The sequence below is a fragment of the Chiloscyllium plagiosum genome, unplaced genomic scaffold (assembly GCF_037043375.1).
Source record: "Chiloscyllium plagiosum isolate Xiang-an unplaced genomic scaffold, Cpla_swu_hap1 HiC_scaffold_27, whole genome shotgun sequence".
Lineage (NCBI taxonomy): Eukaryota > Metazoa > Chordata > Chondrichthyes > Orectolobiformes > Hemiscylliidae > Chiloscyllium > Chiloscyllium plagiosum.
The window spans coordinates 64,194,169-64,201,356 of NW_028270165.1; the positions used below are offsets into that span (position 1 = coordinate 64,194,169).

Sequence of the window (7,188 nt, forward strand, 5' to 3'; positions counted from 1 at the left end):
AAAGTGTGCTAAACGCCTCTTTCACAACCCTGTCTACCACTGATGCCACTTCCAAAGAACTATGTCCCCGGTTTGGAGATGCTGGTGTTGGACTGGGGTGTACGAAGTTAAAATTCACACCACACCAGGTGATACTGCAACAGGCTCATTTGCAAGCATTAGCTTTTGGAGCACTGCTCCTTCATCAGGTGGTTGTGTCTTATGTACCTGCTCCACAAACACCCCATGAAGGAGCAGCGCTCCGAAAGCTTGTGCTTCCAAATAAACCAGTTGGACGATAATGTGTCGTTGAGAGATTTTTAACTTTATGTACCAGAACCCCTCCACGCTGCCCCGTCCCCCATGAATCTGTTCTAGAACACGATGCAGGGCCCTACCATTAACTGTACAAGGCCTGCCCTTCCTTATTTTAGCAAAATGCAACCCCTTGCCTTTGTCTGTCACTGGCTCAGACACCACACACCCTAACACTCACACCATATCACAAGCTTCTACTCCATCTCACACACACACTTCATTAGCATATATGCACAAACTCGCATGCGCGCACACACACTCTCATGCACAAACAGTCACACATAAGTCTATGTGAATTTGCATTTGCAGAATTATATTTGCAGATATATTCAATTTTGCTCAAAAAGCGCACAAACTGCATGTAATATTTTATAAATTCCTACTTTGGTTAATAGAACCAATCTGATTCAAGATTGGGATACAGACTCGAATCTCACACCTTTTATGCAGTATCTGAGCTGAGACGTCACCTATTTTTATCAAACCTTAAACCATCTCGAGAAGGTGATTTAAAAGTAGTTCTGGGGTTTACATATTAATGAACTGAAACCTGCAACCCATGGTAAAAGATGAAAGACTAATCCGCAATCTAGATTTGTTCAATATCTTATCAGTTGCATGACACCGTCAGCTTTTGCTATAAATTCTGTGTCTTATGATTCTGCTCCACAGCTACCTGATGAAGGAGCAGCGCTCCAAAAGCCAATGCTTCCAAATAAACCAGAAGGAAGATAACCTGGTGTTGTGTGATTTTTAACTTTATCCACCCCAGTCCAACATCGGCACCTCCACATCATTTCCAATGGACATAGCCCACACCTCCCAGTGCTGCCAGGAAACTGTACAATGACAATGGGATGATGTAGTACCTGCACTCCTGAATAATTCACAATTTCTAACAATACTGGCCACTCATTCACTGCTGCAACTGATACACAACATTGGAAACATAGTACAGGAGACTGTCAGAAATGAGCACAACAGGTCAGGCAGCATCTTGAGGAGCAGGAAAATCAACATTGCCCGAAAAATGTAGATTTTCCTGCTCCTTAGATGCTGCCTGACCTGCTGTGCATTGCCAGCACCACTCTAATTTTGACTCTGATCTCCAGCATCAGCAGTTCTCACTTTCACCTGTAAGAAATGAGCAGGTTTAAAACAAAAACCTGTTGCAATTCAAAGCTCTCAATGAGAGTCTGAGCTTGGCATGAAGTTCAGGTAATCTTTATTGCGACCCAACTTTGTTACAGCTTCAGAATCTCCCAACAGAAAGGCATAGAAAAAGGAGCAATGTTTTAAAAACAGCTCACAGTCAAAGTGCACACACTTCCTCCAACCCCTCACTTTCTTCATTATCGGTCACCACCAAGCTGCCCTTTGCAATTGGATCCTTGGTACACCCTTAACCTGGAGAAAGTATTGCCTCACTCAGCAATTTCAACCCATACCCTGTCTCCAAGTAAGTTGGATGGGCAGTGCAGAGTCAATCATATTGCTGTGGGTCTGGAGTCACGTGTAGGCCAGACCGGGTAAAGGATGCAGCTGGGATGACTGAGTGAATCCTCTCCCACAACGTCAGTTACTTTCCCTAAAAAAGAACTGAGTGTATCAGGTGGGAGTTTTCTTCCACCCCCACCCCACCGACAATGGTTTCACCGTTAGATTCTGAACTCCAGATTTCTGACTAAATTCCAATTCCACCATCTGCTGCGGTGGGAATCGAACCCGGGATTTCCCGGAACCAGGTTGATAGTCCAGTCGATAATGGCACTCGGCCGTCATTCCTTCAATCCCCCTGCGATGGCACATGAACTCGCTGGTGGCTCTGCAGGTAGGAGGAGCGGGTGAAGGCCTTCCCGCACTCGGGGCAGCTGAAGGGCATCTCCCCCATGTGGACCCGCTGGTGTCTCAACAGGTTAGAGGAATTGCTGAAGGCCTTCCCCCATTCGTGGCATGGGAACGGCCTCTCCCCTGTGTGGACCCGCCGGTGGGTCAGCAAGTGAGAAGAATACCTGAAGGCCTTCCCGCACTCGAGGCAGCTGAAGGGCCTCTCCCCCGTGTGGACCTGCTGGTGCCTCAGCAGGGTAGAGGAATTACTGAAGGCCTTCCCGCACTCAGGGCAGCTGAAGGGCCTCTCCACGGTGTGGACCCGCTGGTGGGTCAGCAGGTGGGAGGAATTGCTGAAGGCCTTCCCACATTCAGGGCAGCTTAAGGACCTCTCCCCCGTGTGCACCCGCTGATGGGTCAGCAAGTGGGAGGAATTCCTAAAGGCCTTCCCGCACTCGAGGCAGCTGAAGGGCCTCTCCCCCGTGTGGACTCGCTGGTGGGTCTGGAGGTTGGAGGCCTGGGAAAAGGCCTTCCCACACTTGTGGCAGCTGAAGGGCCTCTCCCCCATGTGGACCCGCTGGTGGGTGTGGAGGTTGGTGGAATCGCTGAAGCCCTTCCCACAGACAGGGCAGGGGAATCGCCTCTCCCCAGTTTGGCTGTGCCGATGAGTCTCCAGGGCAGACGGGAAATGGAAACCTATTATGCAGTCGCCACACTTCCACGGTTTCTCCACAGGGCGGGATTCCTCTGGTTTCTCCATGGCCAGAGCTTCAGCCACACACAAACGTGTGCAGAGTCTATCCCCACCGTGAATTCCTCTTTCCAGGCCGTATAACTGTTTCAGGCTCCACACTCAGTGCACTGCAATGGTAGGGTCTCTCATCCAGTCCCACTGATGCTGAAAACGTACTCAAACAGGAACCAAAACGCTTTGCTCCTTCTCACAGAATCATAGTTGAAAACCGTTGCGGTCCCGATGGATTGAGTGACTGTCAAAGTGAGGACTTCAGACACTGGAGAGTCAGATTTGAAAAGTGCAGTGCTGGAAAAGCACAGCAGGTCAGGCAGCATCTGAGGAGCAGGAGAGTCAATGTTTTGGGCATAAGGCCTTCATCTGTTGATTTTGAAACTTCCGTCTTCAGATCTTCAAATACTCTGTAAAAAGAGATTACAAAAGCCATCACTGTCAGTGCAGGGTAGAAATTCTTAACAAGGAATTCTACTTTCTGTGGAATATTCTTTTCTTTTGTTATTCCACAAAATTGAAAGCACCATCCCACTCTCCCTTCCCCTCTGTTCTCACTCCACTCTAATTAATTCCCTGAAGGTGCTGATTCAGAATCTTAAAGGGGCAGAAAAGCAAAAATCTAAAGACTGACATCTCTCTGCATTTTGGATAACTCCACAACACTGGGATACAGTTGACAGTGAGCAGGTCTGATTCTGGGAAGCAAACATAAGTGTGTCAATTCATGGGGTAACCTGCAATGCAGCTATTTGTGGAACAAAATGGTTAACGTCCCCAGGAAGATGGGAGCAAATTGAGACATCAAGGCATTAACACCGACACACGTCAGTGAAACTCTTCTGCTCCCAGTCAGGGCAAAACATCTTTGAAAGCTGCTCTGAAAGTCCAGTGTTCACAATCATACTTCTGCTTTCACCAAAGATAATTAGAGTCATACAGCACGGAAACAGACCCTTTGGCCCAACTTGTCCGAGCTGACCAGATATCCTAAATTAATCTAGCCACATTTGCCATCACTTGGCCCCTATATGGGCCGGGTGCTGGCAGCTGGGACTAAATTGTGTTGGCTATCTGTTCGGCAAGAATGAGTTGGATCAAAGGGTCTGTTTCCGTGCTGTACATCTCTATGACTCCAGTCGCATTTGCCATCACTTGGCCCAGATCCACTGAACCCTTTGTATTCATACACCCATCCACGTGTCTTTTAACTGCTGGAATTGTACCAGAACCCACCACCTCGTCTGGCAGCTCATTCCATAATTGCACCACCTTCTCCATCAAAAATGTTGCCCCTGAGATCTCTTTTACATCTCCCCTCCGCCCCCCCCCCCCCCCCGCCTCACCTGAAATCTATTACCCTCTCGTTCTGGACTCCCCCATCCGAAGGAAAAGACCTTGAGTATTGACCCTATCCATGCCCCTCAGGATTCTATAAAACGTCTGTAATGTCACCCTTCAGACTCTGGGGTAAACAGCCCCACCCTCTCCTTCCATCCCTCCTCGCCCAGGTAATTAAGACACATACCTGAGTTTGCAGCATCTGCTCCCTCCCTGGATTCACTCCAGCTGCTACAAGTGAACAGATTTCCACCCCTCCCCTCTCTCGCCTTCCCAGGATGAACAGTTGTCCAGAGGGAGGGAGTTTCACTCTGAAACTGACAGGGCCACTTCCACGCATTGTGACGCCATCAATGGGTCGGGGGTGGGGGAGGGTATGGGAGACTGGACAAGAGAAAGGGGCGGGACGATATGCGGGGCTCGGCCGGCAGCGTGACCCCGCACTGCGCCTGCGCTGCCCTACACAGTTTGCAGAAATTCCTTCCCTTCAGAGAATCCCCAGTGTAGAAGCAGGCCACTCAACCCAACAAGTCCACACCGACCCTCCAAAGGGTAACTCGCCCTCAACCATTCCCCTAGCCATATTGCTCAATACTGTTAGAAATGGGGTAAAGTGTTGTTTTTGCAGATATAGAAAAAGCATACAGAAAAGGGGTACAGCAAGAGAACTATTAACCCTGCAGGTATTTAGGGACTTTTCAGTGTATAATTATGGTTAATTAGATACTAACATTGGTGAGTAATTATGATAACAAAAAATTCTTTGTGTAAAATTATGCTTTCACCAAAAAGCTGAGATAACCGAAATGCTTGAGCTATACAAAACGATATAAGTTAATGAAATGTCCGAGGATGGAATGTACCAACAGAATTGATACAAAATGTTAAACCAGCTCTTGACAAAATAAATGTATGTGTCAGCATTTACAGATAGGAAGGTTGCCAACCTGGGGAAGGGGGTAGTAATAAGGGTGGAGTGCAGCTGGGCAGTGGTCTGGTACAGTAAGAGAGATTGGGTAATTAGGAGTCTGGAGAGATGCCCTCACTCAGCTCAAAGGGTATAACTGTACACTAACCTGAGTTCTAATTTGCTCATTTGCTTCTGCATTTGATGCACTTTCTTGCAAGAGCGTAGAATAAATTGTCTTGTTTCCAGTTTTGGTGGTCACGTCTAAATTTTATTAAACTTGTTTCTAAAAGATTTGGGGGCGTGTTCCAGGATCCCAAGCTCTGGTCGCTTGGCATTCTTGGAGAAACGGAGAAGGCTCACCTCGCTGATTTCGGCAATCTCTAGTTTCCCCTTGTTGCCGAGGCGGCTCTGGGCGAGCGTGATCTTGACTGGGAGACCCTGGAGACAGGACGGGCAGACGCGACACAGCGGGTTCGGTTGGGTAACCCTTGTGCACAAGACCCGGGTAAGAAAAAGGTCTTAAATAAGTATTATCCGGGTGACTGGGGTAGGCAGCGGGTTTTGTTTTGTTGTCAGTCTTTGCCACGAACGAGGCGCACTAAGACACGGCGGGTTGGTCGGGTAACTCTTATGGACTTAAGACCCACATTCGCGGGCGGCCGGGATTTGCAGCATTACTTGCTGTTTCGCCGCGGTACGAAGGGTACTAAGACGTGGTGGTTCAGTCAGGTTACTCTTGTGTCCATAAGACCCGGATAAAGATAAATTTCGGGCGACCTCGATTGACAACGTATTTTGCTGTCTGGTATTGCCGCGGGACAGGGTGCGCATTCGACCAAGTAACATTTGTGCACAGACCAAGGTATGAAAATTGACCTTTAAGTATTACCTTGGTGGTTGGTTCCGTACGAGAAGTACGGGGGATTTGGCAACTTAAAAAAATAGAGAATAAAGGTCTTTAATTGGCTAGATTAATCTAACAAGTAAGGTGTCTAACTGATTCGATCACCCAGCCTTAGACCGGTTATTAAGAAGGGAAACCCCCACGCGGAGATTAGGACCCTGAAGTGGGTGTGGAAGAAGGTAACACCAAACTTCAGAGAGGTTAATTGAAATTATATAAAGAAAACGGCCGAGTATTAAAATGGGAAATAAGAATAGCAATTTAGATGTAGAAGGGGACATGAGAGGGACGTTCGAGGACCACACCCCAATGGACAGTCCTTTAGGAAAAATGTTAAGAGATTGGTAGTACAATCCTCGGACGCGAGGAGAGGATAAAAAACAAATGATAAAATGTCAATGAAAAACAACCTTATAGTCAGGAGGAATCAGATCATGCTTCGTGTCAGAAGGGCTAGTAGCTGAAGGGCTACTGAGGGTGCACTTCGTAACTAACTTATGGCCAGACACCCAGAAAAATATTCAAAAGCTAGAGGAGTCGTTGTGGGAAACTCAAAGTGTCTGTGAGACATGGTGTCTGTGTGTGTGTGTGTGTGAGAGAGAGGGAGAGAGAGAAAAGAGCTGTACAGCTAGTAGAAAGTTTAACCCTTTGTGATTCAGTGTGAATGCACATTTGTTTGTTGGTGATTGAATGTTCCCTGGAGCTTGAGATCCGGGACTGTTTTGAATCTGATTTCTATTATGGAAATTTTAACATGATTTCTTTTAAGGTTAAGGATTTTGCAAGATTATGAAATAAAATGTTCTTTTTACAGGTCATGACTGCCTTACTATCAGTTTCTAACTAACCTCTTTTATCCTTACATAAAAGCGATTTATGGAGGACAGTTGAAGTTTTAACTTGAATAGACAAATCCTTTTAAGGCAGCTCTGGTTATGTCACGACCTATAGCATTGTAATTGAGCAATGACTGGTCAGGACTACTTGGGAGGACGAGGTTTGGATTTGAATCAGGGGACTGGAACCGGGTGATTGTGGTGGATTTCAGAGTTGGGAACTGTGTGCATTTTGCATTTTGAATATTAAACACTGAATAAGTGAATTTATAATATATAAATATATATTTACAAGTCAGATTCCAAAATGTATAGTTAGGAACAGGCT

At 46.8% G+C, this 7,188-nt stretch overlaps 1 long non-coding RNA gene and 1 pseudogene across 1 annotated transcript in view; one reads left to right on the plus strand and one right to left on the minus strand.

Moving 5' to 3' along the window:
- Positions 1-7,188, plus strand: part of LOC148144460 (uncharacterized) — a 587,526-nt gene that overhangs the window by 292,636 nt on the left and 287,702 nt on the right. The window lies entirely within an intron of this gene.
- The window catches only part of LOC148144464 (uncharacterized), a 31,827-nt pseudogene that overhangs the window by 5,315 nt on the left and 19,324 nt on the right, over positions 1-7,188 (minus strand).